This window comes from Platalea leucorodia (assembly GCF_965183815.1).
Source record: "Platalea leucorodia genome assembly, chromosome: 1".
NCBI classification, from domain to species: Eukaryota; Metazoa; Chordata; class Aves; order Pelecaniformes; family Threskiornithidae; genus Platalea; species Platalea leucorodia.
In genome coordinates, this window is record NC_138823.1 from 39455368 (window position 1) to 39472029 (window position 16662).

Below are 16662 nucleotides of genomic sequence, written 5' to 3' on the forward strand. Positions count from 1 at the left end.
ATCGTTTGTGTGTCAGGATAGAGTGACTATGTAGGCGAGAGCTCCTGTAAAATATCTAAATCCCCAATGGCTATGCCTGTCTGTTTCTATTGCTAGGCAAAACCTAGCTAGGACATCCCACATTTCATGTGGTAGCGAATGGCATCAGTGGTGCCTATCTCCAATAGCATGAGGAGAAACACCTCAATTATCTCCAACTGTATATTTTTAATCCTTTTTATCTACTTGGAAATTGTTCAGATACCAAGAGAGGAACATACAGCTTTTCTTGCCTCTGAAATGCCTAACTCACAGCTTGCTGAAAGTGAAAGTGGGAACGTATTACTGCGTGTTCTGTTCTTAATGACTTTCCCATGTGTTTGTTACTGGACACTAGCAAACCTTTTATCTGAACTAACACAGTAACTCTTACACCCTTTGCTCTTGTTTACCATGGTTTAGCTACCCCCAGCACAGCTAGTGTTACTCGTGCTTACTTCCTGCCTGATAACCTGTAGATCAGTTTTGTTTCAGACACTTTTTGCATCTAACATCCAGCTCCTCCATGCTTCAGATAGCCTGAATAACACCTGGAAGTTCATTGCCTCCCTGCAAATATTGGTAAAAATGAATTTAAAATGGCAATGAGATCCTGTTTTCCTTCTATGTCTGTACTCCCCTCTCAAGAGCTTCTGGACATGACAACTAAAGGCCTACTCTGTGTATTAAAATCTCTCCACGTATCGAAATCTTTTCATTTATACAGGTGGTTTTACTAATGACCTAATTATAGTTTGTTGTCAGCTTCTGATGTATCGGTTTATTTGATTTCCCTGCCACGTTAAGAATACTGCCCCATCTAAAATGTTAGATATTCTTGACCTTAGTTATAAAAGTAAAATTAAACACATCATAAACCAAAGCTTTTTTCCACCGTCTTTCCCTAAATATCACAGCAAAATTGAACCCTCTATGAAATGGAAACCATAGAGCTCTCTTCTGCCATGTGTCTTCTCTTGAAGATGGACAGGCTCTAATCTCTACAGCAGGACAGCTTCTCCACTTGCTTTTCTAAGTGAAGAAGGTCATGGACCCTTCTACCCATGTTTATGATGGTATGTAAGATAATGTCTTAAATAACTTCATTTTACACCATTAGATCCTTCATAGAACAAGCACATTTTGAACAAGTGCAGAAAAATCAATGACAGAGAGGAAAAGACATATCCATATGGTGTCTCCTGAAATATGACTGATTCAATCACAACTCAGAAGGGTTGCTTTAGTTATATTTTGTTGAATATTTTATTTATAAAGTAGGTCTTTTGACTTTAGTTTATCTAGAGACAATGCCTGCAAATGAGGTGCCTATGAGCTAGTGGCCCTTTTGCACTAGTGAGCCCAGGACTTAGGAATGTCTTATTCCCTTACTCTCTTCCTGCTCTCCTTGTCCCTGTTTGGTTTTTTTTATAGAAATATTTATGTTCCTTCATCACCAGGTGCTACCATGAGATCTCTGCTTTCTATTATGAGGCTGTTAGGTGAGTCTCAAGGTTTGTTTCTATTTTGATAGAAAACCTGACTCTAGCTCTTTGATGGGTCCCAAGCCTTGGCCCTTTCAGTGGTGGCAGGCTCTCTGTTGGCACCAGAGCCAGAACACTTACCTTTGATCTAAAAACATTTGGGATCAGGTCAGAGGTACCAGAACACAGAGCAAAGAAGAAAAAAATCCAAGAAAAGAACCCTGAGGTCCATGGGATCATCCAAAGTGAATGCAGGAAGAAATAGAGAAAAAGAAATCAGCTGCTACCCTGAATCAAGTGACCAGAAGTCGGATGGGAGGTTGTGAATAATAGTTTGGAAATTACTGTTTATGAGAAAACTTTATGGAATTGCAATGGAAAACATGGAGCAGATGCATATTTTAATTTATTTTTTTCTGTAGTAAAGTGTTTGTCCTATTTACAGCTCATAATAATCAATGTACTCTTGGTGGAAGAGAATCAGGTCAGGGAATACTTAAGCAAACTGAACATACATAAGTCCACGGGTCCTGATGGGATGTACCCATGAATACTGAGGGAGCTGGCTGATGTTATTGTAAGGCTGCTCTTAATTATCTTCCAATGATCATGGTGACTGGGAGACATGCCTGAGGATTGGAGGAAAGCAAATGTTACTCCTATCTTCAAGAAGGGCAAGAGAGAGGACCCAGGGAACTACAGGCCCATCAGCCTCATCTCAATCCCTGGGGAGGTGACAGAACAAATCCTGGAAACCATCTCTAGGCAGATGAAGCACAAGGAAATCATCAGGAGTAGTCAGCATTGATTCACCAAGATGAAGTCATGCTTGACCAACCTGATAGCCTTCTACAGTGAAATGACTGGTTTGGTAGATGAGGGGAGAACAGTGGATATTGTCTACCTGGACTTCAATAAGGCCCTTGACACTGTCTCCCATAAGATCTTCATAGAGAAGCTGTTGATGTATGGGCTGGGGGAGCAGACAGTGAGGTGGATTGAAAACTGCCTAAATGACTGGGCTCATCACTGGGTGGTGATGAATGGTGCAAAGTCTAATTGGATGCCAGTGATTAGTGGCATACCCCAGGGACCAGTACTGGGTCCAGTCCCATTTAGCACCTTCATTAATGGTCTGGATGATGGGGCAGAATGCACCCTCAGCAAGTTTGCTGATGACACAAAACTGGCTGATATGCCAGAGGGTCATGCTGCCATCCAGAGGGACCTCGACAGGCTGGAGAAATGGGCTGACAGGAACCTCATGCAGTTCAACAAGAAGTGCAAAGTCCTGCAGCTGGGGAGGAACAACCCTAGGGACCAGTACATGCCGGGGATCACCCAGCTGGAAAGCATCTTGGGAGAAAAGGCCCTGGGGGTCCTGGTGGACACCAAGTTGAAAGTGAGCCATCAATGTGCCCTTGTGGCAAAGGCTAATGGTATCCTGGGCTGCATTAGAAGTGTTGCCACCATGTCAAGGAAGGTGATTCTTCTGTCATGTAATCTTCCTGTGAGTTAGCATTAAAACAACAATAACAACAGAGAAACATTTTGTTGCTGACTCAGCTTTGAGGAATTTGTTTTGGTTTTGCATGTGACAATGAGAGTAGTTAAATGTGGCAGCATTATACAAAAGCTTAATTATGGGCCCCACATATCAGCAGTTTCTCTTAATTTTATAGTTTTGTTTTGTGTTGAATTCCAGCTCTGTGTAACACATGTTTCTGGGTTGCTCAGTTAACAGGTCTAGATCCTTTTCAGACTACTCCCTGCCTCCTCACACACTGCAGTTGAACCCCTTTGTCCTGCAGAAGTATCCCGCCCTTAGAGACGGTGGTGATACCTGCAGGTGTCCCCAGGTAAGGGGGGGTACATACACCCTATGCTAGATGCTAACTCTCCCTACACCCCACGAGCGGCTGGCCCTACTGCTATGAGCTATCTCACCTGATAACACTGGATTATCACCCTGTAATTCCTCCCACTTTGCTGTTTACTCCCACCAAACATTACACTCGCAGATGGTGAGCATCTCTCCTTCCCCTTTCCAATCATCATTTGGCCATGCCACAGCACACATAGTTAGTTCTTTTTAATCTTTCCCCATAATTAAATGAAAAGCCAATTTAAAAGGAGCCATAATAAAGTCTCTTCTCCTGAAATTAAATATAAAAATAGTTGCTTCTTTTTATGTATTGTAAGCGATTAATAGAGAACAGGGCCATTTCAGTAAGGGCTTCAACAAATGTGCCTTCATGCAGTGGTGCTGTTGCTGCTGGGGAGGAAGAGATCTGTTCTGCCTGCTGACACTGGGTTTTCTCTTTCATGGCCATTTTTCGTACCTGCAAAACAGTTTGTGGACTCTTTAAGCAGAGAAGTGGGGGGAGGAGGGAGAGAGGGTTGATAGGTCTACATTAGCTCATTAAAAACTAAAAAAACCATTTCTATTTTACATAATTTAACATGGCAAACTATTAAAAAAAAATAAGGTGAAAACTGCAACCCCTAGGCATGCGTTTAAAACATCCTCATTTAGATGCTAATTTTGATTCCTAGTGTATGGCTGGTTTAAAAAAAGCCATTAACAAAGGGGCAGATTACTTAAAAGGCATTATTAGGCAAATATGTATGAGTTTTCTGATACCAAGTGGCCCTTTTATGACTGAATACAGCTGCTAAGTAGAGTGACATGGAGATATTTGTTTTAAAAGGAAAGAAAAAACCACCAGATTTAAAAAAAAATACAAACCAAAAAACAATAATTATATAGAGTGTAAATCACACAGGTGAAAAAATGTTTTAAAAGGCAAGTAATACTTTCTCCTTTAAATATTTAGAAAATGTGTGGCTCTGCAGGTGATGCATATTACCAGCTGAATTCTAGGATGTACCTAACATTTAGGTAAAAGTGAAACAAATGTTAAAATGTTGCTATTTAATTCTAATCATATATCCTGTTTTGTGTGTTAGTAAAATAGCATTGACAGAAAAGTGAAATGAGGAAAATAACAGGCAACACAAGAGGAAAGTGCATTCTTTCCAGCTGAGACTGAACTCATGACTGGCAAAAATAAGGTTATAATGATATTAAAATGAAAACTGTTCAGACAGAAAAGATATAAGTAAATGTACTGTGCTGTATAAATTAAATGAGTAATAGAGGATGGGCAGATGGTTGCTTAACTACATCACAGTAAAAGAACAGTGAATAGGTCTTCACTGAGAGCTCTCTTTCTGAACCTGAATAAAATTTTCCTTAACAGGGGAAAGGCTAAGGGAATTTCTAACCCTGAGAAGAAGAAAAGAATTTGAAAAGCAGAGCTAATTTTGACTCTGTCTTGGTTGTCAGGGTATTTGAATAATTTTTGTGTTCTCTGTAAATTGTCCAGTTAAGAATAAGGTGTCTAAGCCAGAAACAGCTGATCATTCAGATCATTGCAGCCCCCAGCAGCCACAGAAAAGGTATTTCTGCTCTGGAGAGTCTGTGGTGTTCTTCACAAGCCCTTCTCTTGAGAACCATGGGGCAGTTTGGATTTGTTAGCGTTAACATGTTTAGACCATATAAAGAAACATGTATGAGAAATGAGAGCAGCTCTTTCCCTCCCTCCCTCCCTCCCTCAGATCTTCCCTTTTACATGCAACACTAAAACTTGTCAAAGCAGATTCTCCTTACACCACAGTTCAGGGAGTTACACCAGTGTAAATCTTGGAGTAACTGTGGAGAGAACTCAGCTCACCAGCACATCTTGTTAGCTGAAGCAGGAGGGAGAGAAAATTAATCATTTGTTATGAAAATGGGATATTACATGAATGTATAAGAAGAATCAGATATCTGTGTTTATGTGTTAGTTGAGCTTTTGTATTTCCATTCATTAATAAAAAGGTTAGGAAAAAAATACAAGGATTTAGTGAATAATGTTGCAGTTCTTTAAAATACTCCAAGGCAATCAGTATCAGTAGAGTTACATACGTTATCACATTTAAGTTGCTTTATTATTGCCTGGGAGCCTAAATAAACAGGTAAATGAAGAGCGACCATGGAAGTCTTATCTGAAGTTAGTCCCAAAATACCCATTTGACTCAAAACAATTATTTTATGAAGTGTTGTATTTGGTATTTTTAAAGCTTAGCACCATTGAGTATCTCTGAATTATTACATATGCTTACTTCTCCCTTCATTTCATTATTTTAGGATGGAGCAAAATAAATTGAGATTTCAAGAAAAGCAAAAGTATACTGGCTTAAAACAAGGATAATTCATGATTATCCATCCCAATAGTGCTGCTTTGTGTACTTGCCAAACAGAATTGAAAAGTGAGTCAACAGCAAATGTAAAGCTTTTTCCTAGCACAGCTGTAATGTGGAAGTGGAAATGATTTGGCAATATCCCACACAGCTGAATCCCGGCATGAGGTGGAGTTGAGGTAAGGATGGAGAAACTTACACTACTGTTTTTAGTATAGGTGTGTATGAGCTTTCTGTTGCAAGTCAGTTAATTGTCTGGTAGCTAGAGGTTGCACAGCTGTATGTAAAGGATATTGTGGCTATATTGTAAGTGAATGTGATTTATTTCAGGAGAACTTTATAGAAGAAACGCCTATTCGAACTTTCAAATGTGCTAATTATTTCAAGTTAATCAATTATAGCGCAGAGGAATCCTTATGAAACAGGAGATGTTCTGCTTCAGGTACTTATTAAACCTGAAAGAGCAATTTGAAGTGTACTGCTACGGAAGTAGAAAGACAGTGGGTTTGTCTACCAAAAGGAGTGAAAGAGTAGCCTATATGCACTACTCCCAGGCAAATGTAGGATGCGAGACTTGAAAAGTGAAAGATGGTGAATGAATGTAACCTGTGGAATACAGAACAAAACTGAAAATCACAGTTTAGTGAAGAAGAACCAGTGGAAGTGTGCAACAGGAATAAGCAGGATGAACAGAACTAAGCTAGGTGTTTGAAAAGAACAGAGATTTAACTTTAAATGGAGGAAAATCTGACTTTGCTTTGCATCATAATGTCTGGAGAGAAATGAGTAAGGGGCTGTAACTCTCCCCTGTATTTCTGTGAAGTTATTTCTGAACCTCACACTGTATGGGAACGGGTAATCAGTGTTTCAGACAATCAGACAATCACAATGTTGAGGGCAGAGGAAGGAGGAGGGTTTGATACTGCAATTAAAAGAAGGAAGGCCATTTAGTAATAAAATATTGCATGCAAATTTCTTTCAGTCTTTGGGATTTGGTCACACGTCAGACAGGGACAGACTAAAAAAAAATTAGGTAAGTTTATGTTTGGTGGGAATCTATAAAGAAGAACATGCTGAATCTATGGCTGCTACAGATGGGCAGCTTGTTTGGCCTCTACATTTTGCATGAGAGCTAGAGAAAAACATCAAGCATCAAATCAAAGATGCTAAGTATATGCTGTTTTAAGAATACTGTAAAGGACTTATAGTAGTATGTGCTTGCCACCCCAGCCATCCAAGATTTACCATTGCTCATAATATTAGTTAAAATGGCAGTGTCCTCTTTCTTTTTGTGTTTTTCTAACTCTCTATTTACATATGCAGGTATCTTCTCTGTTTCAGGGCAATGGGAAGGTTCAGGAATAAGACAACAGTCAAGCTTCTTTTTTGTAGATCCTTCTCCTTTCCTAACAAGTGATTTGGATGTTGTTGTTGTGACTATATGGCCTGCAGCATATGGTTTAGAAGGTGACATGGGTATTTGGAGGCGGTTGCTCTTTTGTTTCTTATTTCTTTGGAGGTTTTTGTTTTGCAGTGCTTTTTAGGTAGATATTATTCAGCGATAGATATTATTCAGCTAGGGTCTCTTGTATTTCCTGGTTGGTGTGACGTGATCAAAAAAGCCCAGTTCTCCAGAGCATGGACAAAAAAAAGTATATTTTCTATGCTTGAGGTTTGAGCGACGAGGGTAAAAGAAGCAACAACTTGACTGAGACACTACCAAATAAAGATGAATTAAACAAGAGGAGTGAAAATTGAATTTTATCAAAGCTGCCATTTCTGGCAAGTGTTTACTGCACCAGTTTACAATGAAATATTTAATAATTCTGCTTCCTTTCAGACTGCAGTTTTTATTTCACCTCTCAAATAAGGGGCAAGTCCTGGACAGGAGGTCATTAATTTTCCCCTTCAGTCACCACCTCCTTAGAGCCACTAGAGTTAATAGGGCTGCATATTAATCAGGGCCTTGAGTCCTCTTTGTAGGAGAAAGGCAGGAAGGAGGGGGTCTCTGAATTTACACCATTAACTTTAGGTGACAAATAAAGGCTGTTCTTCCTGCTGGGCTGTCACTTAGGATGCCTGGTTACAGCTGTACAGCTGATATGTTGTATTTTTATGTGGTGGTAAAGATGAAGAAGGGTTAAGGCAGGATGCACTGTGCACAGTGTAGAGCTGAACACAAGGAATACATTCCTCGCCAGGAGCCAGTCTGAAAATGTCATTTATCCACGTTGTGCAATAAACTGCTCTCATGCGGGCATCTCAGAAGCATAACCAGGAGCACCTCTGTGCTTGAAACAAAGGATGTTTTTCAAGTGTGGATAATTTAGATTTCCAAATCCCTATAGCAGTCAGAGATTCACTTCCTGTCCTCCAAAGGTCAAAGTATCCTTTAAAACTAAAGGATAAAACTAAACTGTGCCACAGAGGGCTGGGACAGGACTGTGATGGTCCTTGGGGATGTTCCTGTTGTCAACATTTCCCCTGCCATGATGCACCAGTCTTACGGGGCTGCGTGGAGTGAGCAGCAGCGCAGCAATAGTTTGTCCTTGTTTTTGTCCTTTTGAGTTTGACTGACTAACCTGCTGTCCTGATAAGGGCACATGTGCAAGCAGAAACGACAGGTGAAAGGCAAGGTTTGGGAAATTGTGCCTGTAGGCAGCTGACTGCTACCTCCTCACACTTTCCTTGCTTCAGAGATCCAAATATTAAACTAGCTATTGAAGCGGTGGCTTTGATTTCTCATGTCAAAGGGTCTCACGTTTTTTCTAGAAGTGGAGAGAATGAAAGCAATTGCACGTAGCTGAGCTAGGGAATATGCAGTTTCCTCCACCATTACTTAAAGAAGGCAGAGAGTTAGTAACGACCAAAAATAAGGCTGCTGGTGTAGATAGTCACAACACAGTCAGCCTGATTGAAAAAAATAATGATATTTTTCATTTTAAACACATGAATAATGCCACCCACTTCAGTCCCAACTGTAGTCAGTGGCGCTACTTGTGCTAAGGTTAGGTAAAACTTAATTGGGGCTACTCTTACAGGAGATATGAACCCTTAATTAGGAAAAAGAAGAGAGAGAAAAATTCACAGTGTCCTTACTTAAGTGCAAGACAAAATCCTTTTACATTACTAATTTATTTACATTTAATTATTTTTCCTCAATAGTTGCCTGAAGGGGAAGTTAAAATCCTCTCACTTTGGAAACTGAAAGCCACGTTGCTAATATGTTAATAAAACTATGATTAACAGTGCTGCTAACAATAACATAATCATAAGAGTGTTTCCCTATTTTCTCTTTTGCAAATTCCCAGAATTTTCTAAGGTTTTAATTTTTTAATGAAGATATAATTTTCAAACCATTTTTATGCGGAGTTAGGTACCTCTAATTTTTCTTTCTGCTCCCTAAAATGGAAGAGAAAGGAATGTCAGTTTTCAGAGATGTAGTGGGATAAAAAGACCCGATCTTCATCTTCTTTAATAGCTTTTCATGATTGGCTGGCATGTTTTGACTGAACTGGAATGTGGTAAGTTTTCTTCGTGCTGTGAAATCTCATTAAACGGGTTTCACTGTGATTGTTACATAGAATAAGTCTTTATTTTCCTAATGATTTATTTTCCTGTGATACATTTTACATAGAAAAAGAATATTTCATATCAACAGAGGTTGAGGTTGTATTGCTTGAAAAATCCTGTATTGTTCTTGGATCCTCCTGAGGATTTATCTATGTGCATTTTCATCCACATGCATTTGATTTGTTCTAGTATAACTAGGTAAGCCTATAGCTCTAAAACACTGGTGATTCCTAATTCCAAGCTCCCCAAGGTAACTTGAAATCCAGTTGACTTAAAGGATGAAGCAAAAGCTATTTATTTAAGTACAATGAAACTGCTTTAATTTGTGTGTTAGTTTACACTTTGTATTAGAGACCATTTAAAATATATTTAACTGGAGTGTTCTTTCAATAAAGTTCACACTTCTTGTAATTGCAGGAATCAGTCTCTTATTCCACATAAAAATTGATCCCCATGTGTTTTTATCTCTGCTTTTCGTTTCTCTTGTGGGAATTTTCAAAAAAATTTGTTTAGGAAGACAATGACATGAGGTTCATACTGGCATTGTCTCTTTCTCATCCTTGGGTGATAAATTCAGGCAAGCAGAGGATGCTAACCTGTTAATAATACCTCCTGTTATTGCTACAAAGATAAGCTGGTAGATGAAAAGGAGAAAATATTGATAATTCTCCAGGGTTTGCAAATGGTGAGAGTGGAGCCAAAACTGAGACTGCCACTTGTCATGCTGACTGTTTCCATATGCTCTCCCATTTCTCTGCCTTTAGCTAGTTGTTGTCTCCTGGCTTACTCTGCAAGACTTTTGGGACGGAGATATTTTTACTGTTAAAATGGGAAGGGTCTGGTTCTGTGAGTGGGAGCCTAGGCACCGCTTCAGTTCAAATGTATAGCAATAATGAATGGAGTATAAAGCTTTGACTAGGTTTTTTAGCCTCAAAACAACAGACAATGTGAATATTAGTCATTGTAATTCGATAATTTTGATATTTAGGCCATTTCAAAATCTGATTTTATTGAATAGTTTTAGTTTTGCTCAGATATATGCTCCCAATTAAAGAGAAGGTCTCCTGCTGTTGGTAAAGCTTTGAAGCTTTTTTATAGTTAGTTAGATCTGTTAATTCTTTTTGAAGTGATTTCACATGATTAAGGCTGTCAGTGGCCATAATACATCAGGACAACAGCTAATTCTGTTGTGCATTAGAAAAGAGGGTAAGTGTCTTTGATTTATCAATATTTTGGGTTTTGGTTGTTTTTTGGGTTGTTTTTAATTTCCTGTCTCCTTTTGTTGGGAGTCCATGATGAGCAGAAAGTCAGTACTTTGAGCTGCGGGAGAGTGATTAACCAGCAGTATTATTTGAATCGCTACATATTTAGTTCCAGATGGGTTTAGCACGGATTTCAGAGCTTGGAAGGCCTGGGGTTCAAATGAACCCTTTTCCCTTTCCACTGCTGCCTAATGTTTTAATTTTGCTGAGACAGCCTGGTATGTTAACTGGACTTGATGGCAAGATGCAGCCTGACCTAACAGGCATAAGAGCATCAGGACCAGTTGTTGAGTATCTGTAGGTAAAGATTAGCTGAATTTGTAGAAACAGAAGTGAGCAATGACTGTGATCCTAATGGGAACTATATCTGGGTAGTCAGATTTGTAGTTCTGAGACATGATACAAATGTGATTTAAATAAGCTGAATTACCACCCACAATTGATGCAAAGGGGGTGGAAATGGACATGTGTGAGAAGTTAGAAATGGACATGTGTGAGAAGTTTGCAGTGGAAAAGTACTTCAGCAGTGAGGATGTGAAGAAGCCCAAGTCTCTTCCTGAGACATGTGAATCCCCTAAGGCCAATATTTCCTTGAAACTTGCTTTCTGTGGCTGGCTGACATGCCATGGAGTGAGCATTTTTCCAACGCAAAAGCCAGAGTCGCTGTTTGATAGATCAGGGGAGGAACCTATGGTGAGATATGGAAGTGAGCAAGGATTAGAAAGGAAATCTGGAAAACTTTAAGTGTTTTTTGGCTCAGTGAAAGGAAAAAATTGGAACATTGTGTAGTGGAGCTGGTGAAACCACAGGAAAGAAGGAAATGACAGCAAACTGCTTCTAAGCTCCTGCCCCATTTTATGCAAATAAGATCTCACTTTGATTCCTTGTTCACGTTTATGGACAAAAATGAGGAAAAATGACCTGACTGCAGTGAAAAAAATCTCAATGCTTAGGAACAGGACACTGTTCTTCCAAACACTGGGATGCTGTTTCCCATGACAGCAGGGGAAGGTGTCAGGAGGGTAAAGAGGGGGGTGCGAGGCAGGGCCAGGGCAGCAGTGCAATTGCTCCTCTGGGTATGGGTACAAGGCAGTACAAATGACACGGCTACAGCCCCCTTAGTCCCCTCTTTCCTGTGAATCTACACCCAAAAAGGTTAATAACTTATTGTCTTTAGTTTATAATGGTGAGAAAAAGAGAGTAAAAGGATGAAGGAAAGGAGCTTTAGTAGCTGATCAGTGTCTGGTTTTCAATCCCACCATTCAATGATGAGTGCTTCACTGGGGAGCCACAGGGAAAAAGCCAGAGGGAAACAGCAAAAGAGGAGAGGAAGAGAAATCAGGAAGGAAGAGAAATCAGGGAGGAGGAGAATAGCAAGCAGGAGCAAGTCAGTGAGGAGTGGTCAGAGTGGCTACCCTGGTGTCTGCCCCAGCAGCGATGGGTTCGGAACAAAAATAACAGCTGCAACAAGAGCACAGTATTCTGTTACGGCTCGACTCTGTTATAGAGAAGATTTCAAGAACAGCCTTTCAGCTATGGCTGTATGAATGCCTAAAAAATAATTGAACCATACACATCCACAGAATATATAAATCCCAGTCCAACAAAACACTTGCCCATATGTTTAGTTCTAATGACATAAGCATTCCCAGCTGCTGTGACTAATGATATTCTAGGTTCATCAATAATATTTGTGCATAAATGCATCCTTTTTTGTGTTGAACATTTTTATGACTTAAAAATATATTTGAAAGGACTTTCCTAATACAATTTTTTTTTAATCGGGTAAACTAAAGCATTTCTTTTTATTTTGGAACAAAGTGTTCAACATTTTTTCCAGTTCTTTCCCAGTTCTTTCTCCTTGCTTTCGCACCCAATTTATCCTATAGCGGTTTGGTGATGCTGGTATAGATTTGTAAAACACTTTCAACTTCAGTAACTTTTTCTGAAAAGACTTTAACATTTTTTTAAAAATGAGTTTAAGTTCCGAATAAATGTTTAAGAACTGGATTTAAGGCAAAAGAGAGCATTTAATGGTGTGGAATAAAGGCAACAAAGGCGGATCAACAGGGATGTGGCAGCTTATCTCCAGTGGTTGCTAATAAAATGTGTCTTCTGCCCTGTACCATTACACAGACAGCATATGGAACAAATAATTCACAGATATCTTATTTTAAAATGTTCTGGAGAGTTCTAAAATGCTTTTCAGTTCCTTCTTTTGCATTCCTATGGCTTGTAAGGTCAGTATTTCTTAATTCAGTGTTAGAAGTCCATCTTCAGAGGCCTAGGAGGGAATGAAAAACTGCAGCTGAGACATTTTAAAGACCTTTAGAAACACCTATTTTATAAACATCAAATGTTTCAGTTTTAATGTCCAGGATCATGGATAATAACCTTGGGCTAGAAATGGAGTGCCTTGTAACAACAGAAAATGTAAGTCTCTCATTTTTAGCCTCAAGGAGTCTCATGGTTCATGAGATAACATACCCTTAAACCCTTCATAGACTTAAAGTTATTTGTGCTGAGCTTTGGGACAGTGTGATTCCTGTAATGAAACTCTGTGTTTGGAAAAGGGTACCATTTTTAACGGTGCATGTTCAAATCTCCTTAAAGGTGTGGATGGGACAGAGATGGATTAGTGGGCAGAGTGAAGGAGAGGAATGATTAATGCAGCTGCATTAAAAGATGCATGATAAATGCGATTTATCACATGGCTAACGTAATCACATATGTGCTATATAATTTAATATTAAATAATAGTAGGAGGTTTGTTACCAAATGGTAGGAGCGTGGGTGAGGGAGAGGGTGATTGAGGGGTTAGAGTTAGGAGTGATGTATTCATTGATAAGAGTGTAAAGGATTATAATTGTAAAGGGGCTACTGGGTAATGCAGAGTAATCAAATATTGCTTCTTGTATTAAAGTGATTTATTGCTCTTTCCTGAAATTAAAGCTGCTCAAGGCATTTTATGCTTAGGAACCAATTTTTGGAAAGGACTTATCCAGTTTTAAGGAGGAAAAACATGCAGGGATGAATAACTCCACTCTACATAATTGTTCATACTCCTGTTACGTCCCACAATTTCATATGGGAAAGTAATAAAATAACAAGAGAATTATATTATAGTCCCTGAGCCTTTCCTCTACTTAAGTAATAAAATACTGGGACATGGATTTGTGGGATGTTACTGAAAATAAGTAGTACCTTTAAAGCTATCTTTTTTGACCAGCCATTTGCCTGTCTGACATGAGAGGGCTTGTATTTAATTCTCTCTTATGTAACTAGATGCAATTGTTTTGCCTTGTTAGAAGAATTGTTCAGACTCTGTTTCAGTGTTCTTCTGTTCACATTGTTAGGCTTTCAAGTGAAAGTCAAGGCATATATTCCTGTTTTGATTAAGAGGTGAATGCTTTATTTAATTCAGAGTGCAGCCTGGTACCATTGTGTTGGGATCTTAAAAGAGCAACAGATAATAATCTTTAGTAGCTTTATAAAAGAACAATAAAGATGCCCTATTTCACCTTCCTTTTTATTGGGAAAACTTTCTTTTGCAGTGCAAACACCTAGGAGGGGGAATACCTGGGCTTCCTGGGCAAGGTCCAGTGGTTATCATCCTCCCTTTAGAGCAGGGCATGGAGTCACCAGCTCTCAACCCACTGGTCCTGGAAAGCATCTCGCAGGGAGGTGTCTGCCAGCCCCCCTCCCTGTCACAGCCTGGAAGAGCAGCTTCTGTGACAGTCAGGAGGCAGGAGAGGAGTGTGATAGCACAGAGCAGAGCTGAAAGGGGCATGGGTTTGCTGAAAGGGAAATGCTGTCCACAGGCAGCTGCTGCAGTGTCTGATAGGAGGAGTCCAGTGCAGGACGAAGAGAGGTTGGTACAGTTTCATGGCAGAGTGTTTCCTCCGTCATGCGGTTTCTGTGTGGAAAACCTCGATAGAAATATGACACAGGCTGGGGCATGTCTTGGAAGTAAAGGCAAAGAGCTATAGACTCCACTCTGCAGCTTTTCATAATATGGTTCCCTTTTCTCTTACAGTTAATCTCCTTTGCCCACTGGAAAGCAGACAGTAGATGCTACATCAGATGTATTCCTCGTTGTTTCGGCACTTCCAGACAATATTTTACTCTAAGGTTTTTGCTGCTTTCTGAAGCATGTGCACACCATTAGGATGAGATTTTTCTTTTGAATGCACAAGGAAACACTTGGTTGATGCAAGGAGTGAAAGTTGCTTTGCTCTTCACTATTAACAGTATTTTTTCAATGATCTGATATCTCAAGAAAGGAGATTTCCACTGGATTCTTTTGACATCTGGACAGGGATCCACAGGATATTTTGGAATCTGGGCTCTCAAAACTCCAAACAATGTGGCAACTGCAGCCAACCTGGCAATGCTCCCTGGTAACAGGGAGAGCGATAACAACCAAACACTGCAGAAAAAGGTGGGCTGTACCTGAACCTGTGCCTAGGACCCCCTTGGTTAACTGATGTAGCCATACCTGAGAGTCTTGGATGTGTTTCTTGGGCTGGATCTTTACTAAGAATAGTAAATGTTGAGAAAATTTTAACCACATAGGTTCCTATAGATGCAGCTTTGTGAGGAATGGAAGTAACTCCAAAAATCCCTTTGCAACACATTTTACAAGGTTTAAAGTGATGAGGAAAAGCCCTGGTAGCCTTGTTCTATCAGATCTGATGTTAAACTTCTCAGAGTTCTGCACCTTCTTTCATTCCCAGGGCTTTTATTCAGGATTTGGGTGCATGCCAACAGTTAGTTCTGGAAGGAGAAGAAATCTGGTCAGTCCCACAAAGTACTGTGATGATCTTCTAGGGAGCCATCCTTATGCTCCCCTTTCTCTAAGCTGCTTTCTTAGCCTTGAGGCAAGACCTACTCCCATCTGTCCTTCCTGATGCATGTATCTACTTCTTCAACCATGCCTTGGAATTGCTCCTTTCGCCTTCTGTAAGAAAATCCATGTTTAGAAAGTGTTTATGGTCCTATGGAGACAGCTTGCAATTTTTGTTTAGCATTTTCATTTCTATTTTTATTGTTCAGAAACATTTATAGAATACTCCTGTGTGGTATGGCCAAGTTTGTTTTTACATGAACCTGAGCCTTATTACAATCTGATTTTTTAAATTATATATGTAACATTGCCATTGTACCAACCGCAATACTCAAGTGGTATTTGATAAACATAAGCAAGTACAGGCACAAACAGTGCTTATGTGATGAACCATAACAGGTAGGTCTTAAAAGCCACTATATCAGCATCCAGCATTGTGCTATTATCTTAGGAATGAATGTTTCAATGCACAAGTCATCCTTTCTATAGGTTACAGGCAAGTGAGACTCCACAAGAGTGATGAGGCAATGTTGCTCTGTAGGACAGATAATGTTTGTGCTTAAACAGTGTTTAGAAATATACATTCAGTGCTTAGAAATAAGCTCATTCTAACATTAGTACCTGAAATTATGGTTGCATACAGGGAATGTCTTCCATCTATTTAAATGCCTTTGAGGAGGTTTGCCAACATTCCATATGACAGTGCAGGAAAAAAAAAAAAAATTGCTACTTAATTTCAGGAAATGTTTAAAAAGGCAATCAGAAATAATGAAAAATCACCATCTCTTTTCGTAATGCAGTTTGACATAAAAGTTAGAAATAGGAGCTAATTTCATGGAGCATTTCAGGCAGTTATAGCTCAGTTGATAGTCTTGGGTGGAAATAAGTATCAAACATTAATTTAGCAATAACAGTCCTTTAGAAAGAAAGAAAATGAAATAATTGTTATTTAATGGCATACTGAAACATTAGAATCATCTTATTCACTGTTTACCTGGAAGAATTCTCCATTTCAGCTCTTGCCACAAATAAATGTGAACAAGTTACCATTTGTCCTGTTTAGAGAGAAGGAAATATATTTAGCAAATAAAGTATCTGTCTTTATTTGGACCAAACATGAGACAACAGAATTTGGAAGGCTTGAGAATGAAATTAAAACAAATCATTTAAATAACTTAATTGACTGAAAGTGTGAATAACAGATTGTAAGTATTTTCATAAATTCAGCAAATAT